At 36.2% G+C, this 21,018-nt stretch overlaps 1 long non-coding RNA gene across 4 annotated transcripts in view; it reads left to right on the forward strand.

Annotated features, from left to right (window-relative positions):
* Positions 1-21,018, forward strand: part of LOC134808141 (uncharacterized) — a 562,219-nt gene that overhangs the window by 204,780 nt on the left and 336,421 nt on the right. For all 4 annotated transcript variants that reach the window (XR_010150519.1, XR_010150522.1, XR_010150520.1 and 1 more), the window contains exon 2: positions 9,547-9,631. This is a non-coding gene — a long non-coding RNA (uncharacterized LOC134808141). The remainder of the gene's footprint in view (positions 1-9,546; positions 9,632-21,018) is intronic.

Consider the following 21,018-nt stretch of genomic DNA (forward strand, 5'->3'; position numbering starts at 1 on the left):
TCCTGCAGAAGTGTGCAAAACCTGCACAGTAAAACATGTTTTATTTTACTGGCATGGTAAAGGCATCTTGTGGGTGCTGTGCTGAAGAAAAAATATACACAGTAAGTCATCACTGAATGCAAATGATACGTTCTTGGAAACAATAACTTTAAGTGAAATGACATATAATGAAACCATTTTTTTTCTCATCGGTGTTATAAGGTAACAACATTGATTGAAATGATGTTTTATTCGAGGACCTGCTGAACATCACTTCATCACACCATACATAGACTGGAATAAAATAACATAAATAATTTAGTCTTTTCTTCTTGTTGCTTGAATTAAGAAAGGATGTAGCATTAAAGTTAATATTTTAAAATTTTAATTAAAATATATCTAGGGTCCCGGCCCACGAGTCCACGTTTGCTGCATCACAGGCACTGACCATTGCCCTGGGCAAGCATTTTCGGAGCATCACAAAGCAAATCCTTTCTTCTTCTTTTATGGCAGGGGCTCATGATGCCACTGTGTCACATATGTTTCCAATTAATCTCCTGCTAGGCTATCTGATTGAATTACACAATCACTGGAATGTTTTAAAGGCTTAACTAATTTGAAGCATAGCCATAGGTTAAACACTGTTGAACCATCACACTAGAAATATATGTTTAACATAAACAAATCATTTCACAGATACAAGCATGGCTAATGGGGTACCATAATAAGGGGAGGCAAATGCCTTTGTCTTATTTTGTCCTTTTACCCAAAACATTATAGTGCCTATATTTAATACTAAAAATAAGGTACAAGGAGAATTTTCCATTTATTACAGTATAGACAAACAATCTGAATAATTCAAGCTGTGTTTACAGAGCACAAAGTGAGGTTCAGGATTCATAAATATTCATGATTAGTGTGGGTAAGCAGTCCAGATAATTCAGAAACTACCCTATCCCCTCACAGTTCAATTTGCTAGTCTAGAGAGAACCAATTTACCAATAATTATGACATCTCTACTTTACCACTTAGTATAGAACCATGGAGGAGAAAATGCTTCCTTATTTTTAAGCTTAATTTAGATTGTTGTTTCAATTTGATTATATGGGGTTATGTGGATTCAGTCATAGAAGAAGATTGTGCAGTCTCCCCAAATTCTCGGCCTATATTTTAGGTATGGTGCTTCTCTTTCCTTCCATTCTCTTATTCTTGTTTTCTGCTCTTGGCATGAACAGTGTGCATGAAAGATGGCACTTAGGTCTTAGCTCCCTGTGATTTCATCCATTTAGGTGACTCTAGCACCTTGTAAAACTGTTTCTCAGAAGGTAGTGGCCCTCTGTACTTTGGGAAATGAATGGTGTCCTTTACAAGGACATTCCAGAAAAATAGGTCAACTTATAATGTGAAGCCTGGCTGAGAAGGAAATAACCAAATGACATCTAAGACTTAGGCAAAAAGTTAAAATACCTGTCCTTCTAATGATCTCTACTGCTTCTTCTTTTAATAAATGTCTTTAGTAGCCAGAGAACAGTTACACAAGAGAAAGGACCAACGAGAAATCATTGGTGAGAAATAATCAAGGGAAAGGAATTTTGTAAAATGGTAATTAAAAATAAGAACTATGAATGTAGTTCTCAAATTCAAACCTTGTGTTATACTTTAAGCATATCAATGAACGGTGATCTCAGATAAAAATATTGATTTTCTAGAAGGCTTCAATCTTACAGTGCTTTTTTCCCAAAGCCTTGCAAGTTTCACAAGTATCTTTTGTGTTTTATTCAGTATCTACTGAGAGGCTGTTGCCACATAGCAGAGAGCTGGATGGTCTGATACTTTGGGGTGGGTCAGAGTTTTCAAAGAACTTCCCATCTAAGGAGGCAGCAAAGCTGACAGAAATGCAGGGACCACATCAAGCCTTCACCTGTCTGTTTCCACAATTAAGTGACAGAAATCTGCTATTTTCTTCCAGGAGCAAGTCTGGCTGAGCCTTTAATATCCATTTCCTTACCACAAGAAATTGTGTCTGGGCTTCACGTCTTAAGCAATGACTACAACAGAGCTCCTTAGCAGATCTGTGAGGATATCAGTTTTATTTTTACAAAATCCAGAATTTTTGTTGGAAGTTAGCAATGATGGAGGAGTGAATGTGGAACAGGGGGCTAGGTGGCAAAAGGAAGTGCAGGAAGGAAAAAGGTGAAGACCACTGGGAAAGTAAACTAGAGTGGTGCATCCTAGCCTTTGAATTACTTTGGCAACTATTTATTTATATGTCTGTTTCTATGAATGGAAAGTTCCTTGAGGACAGGGACTCTGTCTTATTTGTATTTGCAGTCATTGCATCTAGTATAGAGATGTGGAATACTCCCACTCTTCTGCTTACCTTTCCTCTCATTATTGTTCTCTCTCTCCTCCCCAAGGGCAGAGGAGTTGCTCATGTATTTAGTCTGAGTTTACAATATTGACTAGACCATATCGATCAGCAGGTAAGGTCACTGATCATACTCATCTATGGGATAGGAAGCTAAATGAACCAAGAACAGTCAGATCTAATAGGCTACGAGTGACTAGGAGTCAATGGCCTGGAGCCTGGTAGATAAATATTTTAAACAAGGCATCACGATTATGTTTGCTGGATATGGACCTCTGGTCAGGTATACAGAACCACTGGCTAAATTATATTCTGACTGTATAGATTCTCTGTTATCATATGGAAGAATCAACTATGAAAATACATTTTTCTAATTCTTGGATTTTTTGCTAGTATACATATAGATTTCAGAAAAAAATGGTTTGCTAAGGTTTTAATTCATTAATTAATATGTTTATGAAGAGCCTATTACATTCATTCATTTACTCTTTTATCTGTGCTAAGCAGAATTGAATGATCTACATACTCTGCAATGCTCTGCCAACACGTCAAGCTATAATCTGTTACTAATTGTCAGATAGAACTGGCTTCATGGGTGTGCAATCTGTGCAGGCACACAATGCCCCACACTCAAAAAAGATCTACACTTGATACAATGCTCTGCTGTCAATATCCAGAACTTCTTATAATTTTTTCACAAGGGAACTTGTATTTTCCGCTGGATCCCACAAATTATGTAACTGGTCCCACTCTCAGTGTCAGGATACAAAGATATCTGGTAAGATTGTTGGAATCCCAATGGACTGCAGTCCAAACATTCTTTAAAAAGCCAGTGGGTAGGCCGGGCTCGGTAGCTTAATTCTGTAATCCCAGCACTTTGGGAGGCCAAAGCGGGCAGATCACGAGGTAAGGAGTTCGAGACCAGCCTGACCAACATGATGAAACGCCCCCTCTACTAAAAATACAAAATTTAGCCGGGCGTGGTGGTGTACACCTGTAATCCCAGCTACTCGGGAGGCTGAGGCAGGAGAATTGCTTGAACCTGGGAGGCGGAGGTTGCAGTGAGCCAAGATCTCACCATTGCACTCCACCCTGGGCGACAGAGCGAAACTCCGTATGAGAAAAAAAAAAAAAAAAGACAACGGGTAATAAGGATCTAGACAAGTAGCCCATGGGCATGGGCCTATCTCAGATCTCAGAAGTCAGAAGAGAAGATACAGACACAAGAAAAATCCAAATCCTGAATATATAATATTGGAGTCTTTAAAAATTTAGGTAGTTAATTTGTTAATTAGCTAGATTTAATCATTCCACAGTGTATACATACTTGAAGACATCATGTTGTACCTGATAAATACATGAATTTTATCTGTTGACTTAAACAATAAAACAAAAAATAACTTTCATCCCTTAAACAATAAAAATCCAAAAGGAATGTGGATCCATGTTAAGAAGGCATGGTCTCCGAAGCGGTTCCCTGCCTTCACTTTTATTTATTTTTAAATTTTATTATGCAAAATTTTAGATATTATAAATGTGTATAAATAATAATATAATTAACCTCCCTATATTTATCATACAGCTCCAACAGTTGTCAATATTTTGTTAATCATGTTTCATTCATTTCTCTATTTTTGCTGAAGTGTTTTAATTAAAACCCCTATATTTCACCCATAAATACTTCAATGTGCAAGTCCAAAAGATATTCTTTTTTAAATACAGCCTCAATATTATTGTTATACCTAACAAAAGTTTAAAAAAATTAATGTTCAGTTTATGTTCAAATTTCTCAAAGATGCCTTTCTATAGTTACTTTGTTAAATTTGAATCCTAACAAGGTTTGCATTTGTTTGGTATTGTCACTTAACTTTCTTTTAAACTATTATAATTCCCCTTATCTCCATTTTTTTCATGCTATAAATTTGTAGAAATAGCTGGGTTATTTGCTTTGTGTAATTACCCACATTCAGAACTTGGCTAATTGCATCTTCACAAGGTTGCTGCTCTAGCCCCAGAATTTGTGTGATAATTGGTTTTAGATTTAGGGGATGGATTAGATTTGGTTTAATTTGGGGGCAAGAAAACTGCATAAATGGTGCTGCATATTTTCTTTTATTTCTCCAGCTTTGTTTAGGTATAATTGAAAAATAAAAACTGTGTACATATAAGGTATACGTGTACATTGTAGAGATTTACCCCTGTGTTTTCTTCCAGTGATTTTACAGTTTCAGGTCTAATATTTAAGAGCTTAATCCATTTTGAGTTGATTTTTGCATATGTTGTGAGATAAAGATACAGTATCATTCTTCTGCATACGGATATCCAATTTTACCAACGTTATTTATTTAAGAGATTGTCCTTTTTCTCATTTTGTGCTCTTGGCACCTTTGTCGAAAACCAAATGACTATAAATGGGTGGGTTTATTTCTGGAATTTCTGTCTTGTTCCATTGGTCAATGTGCCTGTTTTTATGCCAGCATCATGCTGTTTTAATAACTACATCTTTGTAATATATTTTTGAAGTCAGGTAGTGTGATGCCTCTGGCTCTCTTCTTTTTGTTCAAGATTATTTGTCTATTCAGGTTCTTTTGTTGTTCCGTACACATTTTAGAATTGTTTTTCTATTTCCGTGAAAAATGCTACCGGAATTTTTATAGGAATTATACTGAATCTGCAGATAACTTTGGGTAATATGGATATTTAAACAATATTAATTCTTCTAAACAATTAATACAGAATATTTTTCCATTTATTTGTGTCTTCTTCCCTTTCTTTTATCAATGTCTTCTAGTTTTTGGTATACACATCCTTTACTTCCTTGGTTAAATTCACTCAAGTATTTTAATTTTTTTGATATTATTGTAACTGGGATTATTTTCTTTTTTTTTTTAATAGTTAATTGTTGGTTTGTAGAAATGCTACTGATTTTTGTAGGTTGATTTTTTTACCCTGCAACTTTACTGAATTCTATTATCAGTTCTAATAGTAATTTTGGTGGAGTCTTTAAGATTTTCTGTGTATAAGATCATGTTGTCAGCAGAGACAATTTCACTTCTTCCTTTCTATTTGGTAGCCTTTTATGTCTTTTTCTTTCCTATTTGCTCTGGCTAGGACAACCAGTACTACGTTGAACAGTGGACCTCCTTGTCTTGTTTCAGATCTTAGAATAAAAGCTTTTAAATTTTTAATTTGAGTGTAATGTTAACCATGGCTTATCATATATGGCCTTTATGGTATTTATGTAAATTTCTTCTCTTGCTAATTTGCTAATTTGTTGACAGCTATTGTCACAAAAGGATATTGGATTTTGTTAAATTCTTCTTTTCCATGTGGGTTTTGTCCTTCATTTTGTTAATATGATGTATGACATTTATTTATTTGCATATGTTGAACCATCCTTGTATCCTAGGGATAAATCCCACCTGATTATGGTGAAAGATCCTTTGAATTCAGTTTGCTGGGGTTTTTTTTAAGGATTTTTATAGCTATGTTCATTAGGGAAATTGGTCTGTAGTCTTCTGGAGTTTTTGCCTGGCTTTGGCATCAGGCTAATGCTGGCCTCCTAAAATGAACTTAGAAGTGTTAATGCTTCTCCAAGTTTTTGGAAGAGTATGAGAAGGATTGGTTCTTTAAATATTTGATAGAATTCAGCTAAGAAGCCATCAGGTGCTGGGCTTTTCTTTGATAGGGAACTTTATTATTGATTCAATCTCTTCATTTTTGGTCTGTTCAGGTTTTCTATTTCTTCATGATTCGGTCTTGATAAGTCATATGTTTCTAGGAATTTATTAATTTCTTTTATGTTATCCAATCATTGGCATATACTTGTTCATAGTAGTTTTTATGATTATTTGTATTTCTGTGGCACCAATTGTAGTATCTCCTCTTTCATTTCTGATTTTGTTTATTTGAGTATTCTTTCTGAAGGATAGCTTTTTTAAGTGTAGTATTCTTGGTTGCAAACATTTTCTTTCCTTTCAGCAGTTTGGTATATATCATCTCACTCTCTCCTAGCCTGTAAGATTTCTGCTGAGAAATTCACCGATAATGCTATAGTGGTTCCCTTGTATGGAGCGTGGGGCCTGGAGACTTGAGGACCAGCCTGGAATCTGGTGCTTCAAGGGCTGGCCAGACACAGGGGTGGGTCTAAAGCCTGGGTTTGTCAAGTCCAGTCTGCAGTCCAGGTACACTGGGGCTGGTCTGAAGCCCAAGTCTGCAGGAGTTGGCCTGGTGCTGGGGTTCACAGAGGATGGCCTGGTGTTGAGGTTCATGCAGTCAGGTGTTCATTTTACTTTCCTTTTAATATATTGAGGCTGTCTCTCCCCCAGTTGCACTGTGTGGACTTGGGAAAGTGGTGACATTCCTAAAGTGAAATTATCCTTTCTGTCTTCTTCAATGCATCTTTTCTTATTTCTGTGCTATACTCAGGTGATGAAATCTTAGACCCTACCAGAGGGTCTCAAATTGGCTTCAGTGGTTTAGCAGTGAAGTAACTCACATAACTTCAACTCACAATGCATTGTGCTATTATATGGCTGAACCTAACTGCAAACGAGTGAGAATGTTTGACCCACCTATAAACTCAGAAGAGGAGAATTGGATATGTGTGAGCACTAGAAGTCTCCATCATAAAAAGATAATTTAAGCTGAGCTTTGAAGCATATTAGACAACACTGGGGAACCATTAGAGAAGGGTTTGGAAACAATTAAAGGTATGCAGAGTCATCTCTGTAAAAACACTAAGGTTGGAGTGGGATGAACATAAGCAAGAGAGTTTGTTTCTAACTAGCTGTGTCATTTTGGGTCAATCACTTCACCTCTTTGAACCATATTTTCTCTTTGAAAACTAACTTTTAAAAACAAATGTTATTCAAATATTTCTTGAGCAGCTAACCACTTGTTTAAAGCAAATGAAATCTTGTGTATGACCCCAATTCACAGAGCAAATATATGTATGGCTACTCTGGGTGAAGTATGGAGGACTGAGAACTCAGACTCCAGATATTTCCCCTTTTCCCCACAATACCTATCAGTGGCTCTTGAGGCAGCACCACTAAAAAAATTAATTTCTCGTACATTGTAACTTATATTTCTTGATTTATTGACTTCTAATGCTTAATGGTCATGGCAAGGGTGTCTGAGAGACATATTTTAAGACTTCATGTCAAGAACTCAAATCACTATTAGCTAGATATGGGAGTAGAACACAGAAAATTCAGCCTATAACTATAAAAACAATTTGAATACTTCCTTCTGAGACTCTTTGGAATCATGGTTATTTGCATGATGATTATCCAATATCCTATATATTCATATGTGGTTATCTGTGCACACATGCATAAATAGTTAACATGGTGGTGAGAATGCTGCTGCCACTGTTGTTTTTGCTCTTAAACATTTTGGAACCTTATCCAAAAGGGAAGGTGAATTTTTATAAAGCACATTTTCAAACTGCAGAGGGAAATGTTTTCAGCTGCTCAGAGGAAGATATTTGTGCCAATATGAAAATTAATCAAATGAAGCCAATTTATTTTATTTATACCTTTTTTACTTCCACAAGACAAAAGGTGATGGTGAAATGCCAATTTCCCAAGGCTTTGTCTACACTGAAGAAAAGAGTATGAAGCACTGAAGCAATCTGATAATAAGAAAGGGTGGTAGGGAAGCCCTGTGAGATTCTACATCTCATGTAGAAGGTTTCCTCTGAGCTAAGACTATCCAAGAGCATTGGGTCAGTTTTCCTGGGCTATTTTGAAATCAATTTAAGAATAGAATTTTGTTTATACAACTAATGTACTACTTACTCCATTCTCAGGAGTTATTCCTTATGTACCTAATGAATAAAAGAGTTGTAGGAGAATTTTTTTTAAAAATCTTGTTTTCATCTTTTGTTTTCTGCAGATTCTTTAAGGACAAAACAAAACATAATGACTAAATGATGTTGTCCTACATCAACAAGGGTTTCCTAATAAATAAACATTCAATATATAATAATTAATGTTTTATTATTTTGTGACACATTTTAAATACAGTAAATGGCATTTCAGTAGAAATTCAGATTATTGGTGTGAGAATTGATAAGCAATAAGTATTTATTTATAGACCAATTTTTGGTATAGGCTATTATCATTATTATTATTATTATCCATACTCATCCTTGTTGTTGAAGAAAGCTCTTACAATATAATTAAGCAGCTCTGGGAGCCAGAACAATTTCTTGAAAATTCCTTGATGTTATCAGATTAAGGTGCATGACAAAAATGCTGGTAGATGTTATCCTTAGTCATTTCGAACATTTCCTATTGTCCCATCCTCTTTCTGAACTACCAGAGTATTTTCTCTGTATAAGACAAAATCAGGTACAGTAAAAGAAAAAATTCTAGCAATAGGAAGAAAGAGCTAATGTTATTTCTTCTCTTTCCCTATTTCTAAGAACAAACGACAGCATGGAGTATGTAACAAACTGATACATATGAACTGCAAATTTCCCTTTGACCACAGAATGAGGCAAGGATTAAACATTTGCCTAGCTCATTAACTACGGAGTTAAAAAGGTTTGAATGGGAATATAAAAAAACGCATTTGCAAAACTTCACCGCCTATCAGGAGGCCAGCTTCAGAATAGCTATTTCTTCCAAAGTAAACATTTCCTTTTTAATTTCTTTGAATTGCTCTTAGTTTTTCTTAAATTTCACCTCTTGATTCAAGGTTTTGCATTTTTAGTAGTCCTCTCCATCTATCTGGACAAAAGTTAAAGAATTTCTAAGATTATAGAATTTTTTTCTAAATTATACTTCATTAGCATTAGAAGATGTTCTTACAAATTTATCTTTCAATCATATACCTGATTTTATTTCACAGTACTTAAGATTTCATTTCTCTTTGCTGTAAAGTCCCTAGTCTTGTTCGATAAAATAACCATGGGGATTTTATTCATTTTAAAGACAATTGTATAGGGCTACATTATCACATTTAAGTAAATGAGATTTACATTTTTACATTATTTCAAATGAAAAGAAGCAAATGTCTTTAAATTATTAAATCTTTTGTCAAAAATGCTTTAAAATTCTGTTTTATTTATCAGAGATTTTTAATTAAAGCTATTTCTTAGAAAATGAATTCCTTATGAAGAAAACATTGAATTCTCCTTTTATCTATACATTAAATAGCTTATGCATTTTTTATTCCTTTAATTTTAGATGCCAATATTTTACCTCTTGGGTACTTTCTGTGTAGAAGATTCATAACAAGAACAATACTTATTCTGTAATTCTTTATATAAAGGTGAGTAACTACTCAGAAATGATTACAGGCTAACAATCAAAGTCTAATACAAGTTGTTGTGCTACAAACTGGATAATCACATATTTTGGCAGGCCATGCATGGCCAAGTATTTTTGTAATCTTGATGAAGCAATAAGAACACTAAAGCATGTAACTGTGGCATAGCAAAAATTGATGCATATAACAAAGTTAGACCTTTGAATATTGACAAGCCCATTTTCTAGCTTGATGGAGAGAAATAAGCTCCTGCATCCACATGGTTGATCATCTAACTTCTGGAAAAGATCAAGAGGTTTGTTTTCTCATTGATTTCTATCATTCGTATAGTTTTTATGTTGCTGATTTGGTAGAAAATCAAATAGAAAGCACCTTAAGCCAAGTTGTTTTTGCCAATCTTTGAACACAGGCCAGAATTTATAGTGTAGCCTAGCTCACTTATATAGTGAAGTGTCATAGTAAACAACAATTAATAATTCCTTTCTTCTCAGAAATGTAGAGAAATGGAACAAGATTACAACCACATGGTGTAAATTGGCTTGTTGATGTGCACTTGCATGGGTATGGCTGGGATATCAGAGCCTATGACAGTTGTTTTATAGTGTCACCTTAAAGCCTAATACATATTGATTCACAGATAGTAATTTTAAGTTTCTTTTCACAGTTGAGAATATGACCTTGCATATTAAAACCCTTAAATCACCTTACCTTTCCTTAGATAACCTGCCCCTTCTCCACAAAACCAAGGATTCTTATCTCCTAATTCCTAGGTAACAGGAATTCTCTTCCATTGGAAATAAATACTGGTACTTACGAACAGTAAAGATTTGCATTTGTTTGGGCACCTATTTTAATAAGCTATTTTATGAGAAGAAGAGATGAATAATATTATAACTATTTTATAGGAAGAAGAGATGAATAATCTTTGGATGTGTGCTTACAATGTACCGGTTATTAATCTATACATATTTCTATAAACAATCTCCATTTTAATTCTCAAAATACCCTTCAAAGTAAACATTCCAATACCCAATCTCTAGGTGAGTAAACTGAGGCTTAGATAATCATAACACTAGTCAACAGTTATGGCGTACTTGCTATGCAATGGGCACTGTGCTAAGTGCCTTACATTTACGTCAATGCTAAGTGTACAATGAATCCTTACAACTCTAGGAAGGAGGTGTCATTATTTTACCCATTTTAAAGATGCAAACACTGTGGCTTAAAAAGGTTAAGGAACTTTCCCAAGTTAAGATGTGGCGTGATGTATTGCTGTAACAGCTTCATTCTAAAATAAATATTCCAAGAGGCCTAGAGTCTTCAGGGGAAGAAGGAAGAAAAATTGTTCTCAAGTTAGAAGTTTTCCATTATTAATAAAGTAATAAGACCAGGAAGGATTTGAAATCTTTTACTACTGCCACTGAAGAGGCTGGGGAAGTAAAGTATAGGAAGGCTTCCTCTTACCAGGCACTAGGTCAATGCTTTACATGTTGTTTTAGCCACTGTTCCACTTTTGAGAAAGACAGCATGATCTCATTCTACAAAGGAAGAAGCTAGGTGTCAGAAGGGTTAAGAAAGTGGCCCAGGGTTTTACAGTTAAAAAACGGCAGCCTGGACTAAGAGGCAAAGCACATCTGCAGTTGTGGTGAGATGGCGTGAATTGGGATAAGTACAGATCATGAGGATTGAAAGAACTGCCCAGAGTTTAGGGCGTTCTGAGTCTCAAACACTGTCATGGCCTTACCATACTGTCAGACTTCCTTAAGTAGCTGCACATTCCTCTCTTGAAAACTCCAGCTGGGAACTGTTTTAGGTGGGGCAGCCCTGCTAATAACAAAATTCTTCATCCACTCAAAGCAACCAGCATGGTGCATGTGGCCCAGTTCTGCTTCTCACTCTCAGAATCACAGAATCTGCTGATTATTCACCTCACCTTACATCTCAGAAACTTGCCAGAGCCAAGCTGAACTACCTTTATGTGTGATTCTGTCTTGGATCGTGCCTTACCCAGTACTCCTGACTTCTTGCACTAGATGTTACACAGTGATCCAGCTTCCTCTGACCCTCAGAAAATCCATATACAAGATATACAAACTCTCTGAATCTTCTTTTTCTGCTTAGAGGTTAAAATTATATTGCTTACCCAGGCACGGTGGCTCGCACCTGTAATCCCAGCACTTTGGGAGGCTGAGGGAGGCAGATCACCTGAGGTCAGGAGTTCGAGACCAGCCTGTCCAACATGGTGAAACCTCATCTCTACTAAAAATCCAAAAAAAAAAATAGCCTGGTGTGGTGTCAGGTACCTGTAATTCCAACTACTTGGGAGGCTGAGGCAGGAGAATCACTTGAACCCAGGAGGTGGAAGTTGCAGTAAACCAAGATAGTGCCACTGCACTCCAGTCTAGGTGATAAGAGTGAAATTCCATCTCAAAAAAGAAAGAAAAATGATATTGCCTACATCACTGCATAGAGATAAATTCTATACCTATGTGAAAGTACTTTGAAAAGCGTTCAAGTGCTAAATACACCTCACTCACTATCACCAATATTCCACATCACATGGCAATACTGCTAGAAACAGGAGCAATGACAGGTATGGAATGTACCAGTTAAGTGAGGGAAAAACAGAACTAATGTTTATTGAATGGCTCAGTACCGGGGGCTTCCCATGCTCTAGGGATGTAGAGACAATCCCAATCTTCAATAAAAGTTAAGTTAATACATCATTGCAATTCAGAAAATAAGCTCTAATAGATACACACAACGGAACTAGTAACAGTTATGTACTCCCCCCGACTCCTCCCATCCCTGTAGTACCATGGCCTAGCTAGTAGTAGCCATATTCATACAGTAAAATCCCCCTATTTTTAATTGGTCCAAAGATGGGGGCCTATTCTAAGCTGAATGAATTAGAGTTGCTCCTTTGGAACTTGGTTTCTCATTTTTTGCAGGTTGATTCATTGCAAGATCATATTTACAACACTTACTAGCTTTTCACTGCACTTGTCAGAGATCCCAACGTCTGCTCCAAGACCCCTTCCCATTGTTTGTGGCAGCACCTGGAGAAGGCTTCCATGTGATCAGGGACAGTTGTGCTCTTTTAACTGTACATAGGCTTTCTTGTAGCAGTTGTCTCCTGGAAGGTCATCCCAGGGAGGCCCTTTTCTTCTCCCGCTGCTGTCCTTGCCTCTGGAGTATGCTCCTATCAGGGTACAATGCCCGAGGGCCCCCAAGGCTATAAATCCTCCCACATTGTACAACATACAGCATACCCTCAAGTCCTCACTGAACTCGAGAAAGCCTGAGTTCTGCTTAGATGGATAACAAATCTCCTTTTTAAAATAGAGGTTGGATATAATTTTGAAGTGTGGGGAGTTTTTTGAATACCAATTGATATGTAAAAAGGCATCCACAAATTTAGTGGCTTGAAATAACAACTATTTATCATTTCTTAATATTCTGTGGGTCAGAAATTAAGGCATGGCAAATGCCTTAATGGACAGTTCTTTTGCTCCATATGATGTTGGCTGGGATCACTTATGTGAGTTCATTCAGCTGGATGCACAGTTGGAACTGGAATATCCAAGGTGGGTCACTCATTCTCCAGGGCTTCTTTCAATGTGGCCTCCACTTATTCACTCTTCTAGAATGGGCTTCCTCACAACATGGCGGCTAGTGTCCAAGATGGAGTTTTCCAAGAGGGAGACTGCAGAAGCTGATATACTTCTTAAAGACTAGGCTTAGGAGACCCAGAATGTCATTTTCACCATGTTCTTTTGATCAAAGCAGATCACAAGGCCAGCCTAATTTCAAAGGATAGGGAAAAAGACTGCACTTCTTAATGTGAGGAGTATCTGGTATGTGCATCTAGGAAGGGAAGAATGGTTGATGGCCATATTTGGATGCTACTACTGTAATGAACAGACATCATGTTTACTTCTCCAACACTCTTTTCCTCCTCTCACTGCCCATGGAGGTACTAAACAAACCTTTCTCTCTGCAAGTTCTCTTTTCCATGCATGTCAATACGTGCAAGAGACAATCAGTGTATGTGTGTCTGATATAGACCTAATCAATGTAGTGATGTTAAAAACTCCCGTATTCAGCACACATGGCTAAAAATTTGATCTAAGTTTTGTTGTGGCAGGTACTGCCAACTAAGTATTTACATTCGTTATTTCATTAAAGTTTCTTAGATAAAATGAGAGACATATTATTGTCACCATTTTATACATAAGGACACCGACTCAGCAAGGTGAATAATGTTACCAAAGTCACACTGCTGATAAATAAGTGAGCTGCAACCTGACCCCTTGTCTATCTAGTGAGCCCATGTTAATGACATTACACCTCACTACCTCTCTTCAGTCTCATCGGTATAATTAAGAAAATGGTTCTTCATTCATGAAATACATGCAGATTTTTTAGAATAGAAAACATTTTCCTTTAATGTTATTTTTAAGATAGCTCCTTTTGAATGAGTTTTGGCCATTGTGATTCTATGGCTTTACCTCTGAAACAGAAAAACATTAAAGAATAATATAAAACTTTTATTTTAGTCAAATTAATCCCCTATAGTCATTTCTATACCATGGAGTATTGAATTAATAAAATATTGATTTTTCAGAATATATCACTATATAGACAGACTTTAGCTAAGCAGTGTAAACAAAATTTCATGGTTTAACACCAACATTTATTGAGGACCTACAATATTCTCAGCATGCTGATAGGTATCAAGGGATATGAAATACATACAGGTTTTTGCCCTATAGAGGCTTTTAATCTAGTTTAAGAAAACAAGTTATGATCATATAAAATTAAATGAGATGGAGATTAAAAAATACTCTTGAGTTTACAGAAAGTCTAGATCTCTGAGTTCTGGGAGGGTCAAGAAAAGAGAGGACTGGTAGACTGGGACTTTTAGAATAGAAAGGGTCAAGAAGTGCAAATAAAGTGGTCAAGAGAAGATAGAATCCAAAACATAGCCAGAAGCTCATAGAGTAGTTTGAATAAATACTTTCAGTGATAAAAAGCAGTATGGTGGGATGTAGGGGGAGGATGTTGCTTAAATTAGCCAGTGTAGTTGGATAGTTCTCAGAACTTCAGGGAACGCTATTAACACAGCAGAGTTTTAATACAACAAATGCAAGTAGGTGCTAAAAATTACCCCCCAGTTTAAATATCTGGACAATCTATAGGCATTATCTATTTATCTGGACCCTCCAAATGATAACAAAGACTTGCCATCAGCTCTTTTTCTAGATTAAACAGTGGCAGACAGGTTTGTACCTTTAGGAAGGAAACATGGGAATCGGGCATGGGATTTGGGGAAGAACATTCCATTTTACACACTAACGTCACTCCTTACCTTAACCATTTCTGGCTCCCAGTTAGGAGAGCTTTCTGACAATGAACTGGACACCATCTTGAGGAGTTTATACATGGAACTCTTAGGATTTAAATTTCTGAATTGGGTGGTAGTGGTGATACATACTTTTCATATTCATATTCAGTAAATAATATGATATTACTTTTGCAAGCAATAGCATGAAGGTAATGATGTAATTTAGTAGGAACCAGCAAGAAATCAAAACCGTAGAAATTAGTTTCCTCATCTGTAAAATGAAATGGTTGGAAAAGGTGATCGTCAAGGTCTCTTCTTACTTTATTAAGATGCTGTGATTCTAAGATGCTATTCTGTATATAAACAAGATTATTAATTTGAACTCACAGGACTTATTTTAAAACATGTATCGTAATATGGGCATATTTCAAATTTTGGCAGATTCCTGTAGTTTGTGTTATCTGATTTCACATTGTACTATTATTGTTATAGCTGAACACTAGAATAATTTCAGTTTACCAAATGCTCTGGACTCTCATGATTTAATATGGCATATAAACATAAGATGACTGTGATTACTTTGAATGAATGAACAAATCAGCACTCATATTCTTAATCAGAATATAGACTTCACAAAATTATTCTGACATCTTACTCCACCCTGATGCTGTAGACATTCCGAATTAATAACTGCAATAAACATGTTCAATCTGTTATATGGGTCAGTTACAAATGTAATGAATATATTGTAAAACACATTTTAATGTGAAGACCTCACTTCTCATGTGATCTGTATTCTCTTCCTCCTATTTCCTGAAGTGAAGAAGATTTTAAATCTACTACCTAATACATATAATCATAAAATGTAGAAATGAATTAAATAAATTGACCTCCATCTAATTTTGTGTATCTCCATGGCAGTTCCATTTTTTAAATTTCATTTTTTCATGACAATAAGTAAAACACATTCAGAAACTAATAAATATGATAAAATAATTTCTGAACTTCTATAGAAGAAAACTAAACATTGCTGACCAAATACTTAATGCCTTTTGCAATCTACTCCCAAGATGTGCTTTAAATTTCTATTTATATAACTCCTCCATATTCCATATGTATGTTTCTTGTGTATCACTTGGAATTACACGCCTTCATGATGTTTGTTCCCGCCTCTCTAAATTAATTCTGTCTTTTTGTCTCCATTGTTCTTTACTTATGCTTCTACGATCGTACCTACTATTGTTTGGCACATTAGACTTAATTCTGTGACCTGTGTTTGATCCAGCCAAGTGGACTATCACAATCAATATTTTCCAGACTCTGCTCCAGACAATGAGTATAGCATCTCCATCATCCCTCGAACTACCACTATTTTGGGGAGCTCCTAAGAGATGTCTCATGTGAGATTATGGATATAATTTTTTTTTCAGTTTTTTCACTATACTTTTTTATTTTTATGACATGCTATAAATTGCTTCCAGTGTAATTCTATCTAGAATTTAAAAGGTTATTTAATTATTTCCATGTTTAAAATTTAAATTTTTGACTACCTGTAGACTACAACCACATTCCTTAGTATGGTATTCCATGACCTGGCCTCTTTTTAATTTTCTAATTTTACCTCTGAACATTCTGCACCTTGAAATTTATGCTCTAGAAATATCTACTATCAGCTTGTTCTCTCACATAGCATATGCTTCTATCATATGTGTCATTATTTATGTTGCTTCAAGCGCATAAATACATAAATAATGACACATTACATAATGTATTATGTGTCATTATTTATGTGCTTGAAATGTCTTTCCTACTCTTCTTTAACTGGTTCATCTCCTCCTCATCCATTGGAATTCAGCATACAGATAATGTCTTACAAAACATCTTGTCTTAAACCCCTAAATGATCTCTAGGTCTTGCCCGTGTACTAAAAGCTTAAAACAATAATAATAATAGCAGTAGTAAGCACTTGTTAAACATTTAGTTCTAGGTATGGTTCTACATTCTATACTTGGGTTATTTCTTCTAATTCTGTCAACAGCCACATCTGGTAGATACAACTATTATTCTCATTTTACAAAGGAGACAGAGAGAGCTCACATTACTTTTCTAAGTCTCATAGCTAATAAGTGGAAGAACCCATTGCAGCCTGCTTTCATTTTACAATGGCACTAATCACTTTGTAATGAAGTGGTCAGTATATGAGTTTGTCCTCTGTGCCATACTCTTCTTCTTCGACTGGATTCTAACCAGCACACTGGTTAGAAATATAATATTAGAATTTAGAAAAAAAGCTCCAGACAGTGGACTTAAACTCAAGAATTGTATATTGCAGTTGATGATTAAAGCTAAGTGTTTGTTGACATCACTAAATATAATTTTTAGAGTAAACAGATAAAAGAATTGCAGATGGCATCTTGGAGAAAAACAAATTTAAGGGGCAGTCAGAAGAACAGAAACCAATCAGAGAAAAGAAGAAAGAATTTACACGAGGTAAGAATGAGGAGAAATGTCACAAGTCCCAGAGAGGACAATTAAAATAAAACAAAAATAATCAGCACAGTAAAAAGTTGCAGAAGTATCAGCAATATGAGAACTAAATAAAATGATTGGATGGAAGAAAGAGACTACAATGAGTGGTGGGATAAATGGAACCAAAGAGTGGAAGCAGAAAATGCAGCATGCATGCTCATGAATTTTGGCAGAGAATGAAATTTGAGAAGTGAGTAGGAGGAAGAGTTAGGGTTGAAGGAAGGAGTGGGTAGTTAAGTATGTTTGTCAGTGGACTGGGATGAGAAAGTCAAGGAAAGATTAGAGAGGTAAAAGAGAGAAGGGATATTAATGGATCAAAGACCTAAGAAAAGCACGGTTGAAGAACCATCCCCCTTACAAAAAGAATTAAGAAACTGTGAGTTCATTTATTTCATTTAACAACCCTCCTATGGGCCAGGAACTGAGGATACAGCCATGGTCAAAAGAAACAAAATCCCTTGTCTTTGTAAATCGTACATTCTGTTGTAGATTCTAGTAGGAAGAAAACACCGAAACATACAAAGTAAAACATATGAAAACATGCAAAATAAAATAACATACAAAATAAATAATGTATTATATGATTATTTCTCATGCTATAAAGAAAAGTAAAAAAGTCAAGGAGGGAGAAAATATAGGGGTGAGAACTATAATTTTTAAAAGAGTGGTAGAGTAGCCTCCACAAGAAAGTGTCATTTAAGAAAAGTCTAGGAAGATGGTTGTATGGCTTCCTAGAGCACACTAGACAATGCAAATACCAAGTTCAAAGGTCCTGTCGTCAGTGTGCCTTGGGGGACTTACCTGCCTCATTCTATGTCTCTTGGACCTGAGAAGACTTTTTTTTTTTTTTGATCAAGTGAGATAGAATTCCAAAGTTTATTGTTAAGTAACAATACATGCAAATGATATGCATAATACTATACCATTTGTGTAAAAAATGTAAACTGCAAAGTACTACTGTATATCTTCTTTTTTTATTTTATTATTATTATACTTTAAGTTTTAGGGTACATGTGCACAATGTGCAGGTTAGTTACATATGTATACATGTGCCATGCTGGTGTGCTGCACCCATTAACTCGTCATTTAGCATAAGGTATATCTCCTAATGCTATCCCTCCCCCCTCCCCCCTCCCCACAACAGTCCTCAGAGTGTGATGTTCCCCTTCCTGTGTCCATGTGTTCTCATTGTTCAATTCCCACCTATGAGTGAGAACATGCGGTGTTTGGTTTTTTGTCCTTGCGATAGTTTACTGAGAATGATGATTTCCAGTTTCATCCATATCCCTACAAAGGACATGAACTCATCCTTTTTTATGGCTGCATAGTATTCCATGGTGTATATGTGCCACATTTTCTTAATCCAGTCTATCATTGTTGGACATTTGGGTTGGTTCCAAGTCTTTGCTATTGTGAATAGTGCCACAATAAACATACGTGTGCATGTGTCTTTATAGCAGCATGATTTATAGTCCTTTGGGTATATACCCAGTAATGGGATGGCTGGGTCAAATGGTATTTCTAGTTCTAGATCCCCGAGGAATCGCCACACTGACTTCCACAATGGTTGAACTAGTTTACAGTCCCACCAACAGTGTAAAAGTGTTCCTATTTCTCCACATCCTCTCCAGCACCTGTTGTTTCCTGACTTTTTAATGATTGCCATTCTAACTGGTGTGAGATGGTATCTCATTGTGGTTTTAATTTGCATTTCTCTGATGGCCACTGATGGTGAGCATTTTTTCATGTGTTTTTTGGCTGCATAAATGTCTTCTTTTGAGAAGTGTCTGTTCATGTCCTTCGCCCCCTTTTTGATGGGGTTGTTTGTTTTTTTCTTGTAAATTTGTTTGTGTTCATTGTAGATTCTGGATATTAGCCCTTTGTCAGATCAGTAGGTTGTGAAAATTTTCTCCCATTCTGTACTTTGCCTATTCACTCTGATGGTAGTTTCTTTTGCTGTGCAGAAGCTCTTTAGTTTAATTAGATCCCATTTGTCAGTTTTGGCTTTTGTTGCCATTGCTTTTGGTGTTTTAGACATGAAGTCCTTGCCCATGCTTATGTCCTGAATTGTAATGCCTAGGTTTTCTTCTAGGGTTTTTATGGTAATAAACTAGAAAATCTAGAATAAATGGATAAATTCCTCGACACATACACCCTCCCAAGACTAAACCAGGAAGAAGTTGAATCTCTGAATAGACCAATAACAGGCTCTGAAATTGTGGCAATAATCAATAGCTTACCAACCAAAAAGAGTCCAGGACCAGATGGATTCACAGCCGAATTCTACCAGAGGTACAAGGAGGGACTTGTACCATTCCTTCTGAAACTATTCCAATCAATAGAAAAAGAGGGAATCCTCCCTAACTCATTTTATGAGGCCAGCATCATCCTGATACCAAAGCCGGGCAGAGACACAAACAAAAAAGAGAATTTTAGACCAATGTCCTTGATGAACATTGATGCAAAAATCCTCAATAAAATACTGGCAAACCGAATCCAGCAGCACATCAAAAAGCTTATCCAGCATGATCAAGTGGGCTTCATCCCTGGGATGCAAGGCTGGTTCAATATATGCAAATCAATAAATGTAATCCAGCATATAAACAGAACCAAAGACAAAAACCACATGATTATCTCAATAGATGCAGAAAAGGCCTTTGACAAAATTCAACAACTCTTCATGCTAAAAACTCTCAATAAATTAGGTATTGATGGGACATATCTCAAAATAATAAGAGCTATCTATGACAAACCCACAGCCAATATCATACTGAATGGGCAAAAACTGGAAGCATTCCCTTTGAAAACTGGCACAAGACAGGGATGCCCTCTCTCACCACTCCTATTCAACATAGTGTTGGAAGTTCTGGCCAGGGCAATTAGGCAGGAGAAGGAAATAAAGGGTATTCAATTAGGAAAAGAGGAAGTCAAATTGTCCCTGTTTGCAGATGACATGATTGTATATCTAGAAAACCCCATTGTCTCAGCCCAAAATCTCCTTAAGCTGATAAGCAACTTCAGCAAAGTCTCGGGATACAAAATCAATGTGCAAAAATCACAAGCATTCTTATACACCAATAACAGACAGAGAGCCAAATCATGAGGGAACTCCCATTCACAATTGCTTCAAAGAGAATAAAATACCTAGGAATCCAACTTACAAGGGAAGTGAAGGACCTCTTCAAGGAGAACTGAGAAGCTTTTTATAAGCCAGTGTGTTATACCAGGTTGTCAGCTGACTTGAAGGTGGCCTTTTTGTATGCAAATGACTCTTAAGCTTTCCTAGTCTGTACTTTGCTAAGTCTCTGGAACTGAACCATTGCCTCCCAAAAAGGGCAGGATCCAAGCAAGTCTGAAGCCCTCCTCAGCTCAGGGCCTTGGCAGAACAGCCAAAGGGAAGTGGGAAGTGGTTGATGTGTTTTCTGAGGTCCAAATATCTAACAAGAAGACTTACCCTTGTTCCTGATTCCCAGTTCATTCAAGGCCAAAAGGAATCAAAAATAAAGAAAATTGT

This window comes from Pan troglodytes, chromosome 14 (genome assembly GCF_028858775.2).
Source record: "Pan troglodytes isolate AG18354 chromosome 14, NHGRI_mPanTro3-v2.0_pri, whole genome shotgun sequence".
NCBI lineage: Eukaryota > Metazoa > Chordata > Mammalia > Primates > Hominidae > Pan > Pan troglodytes.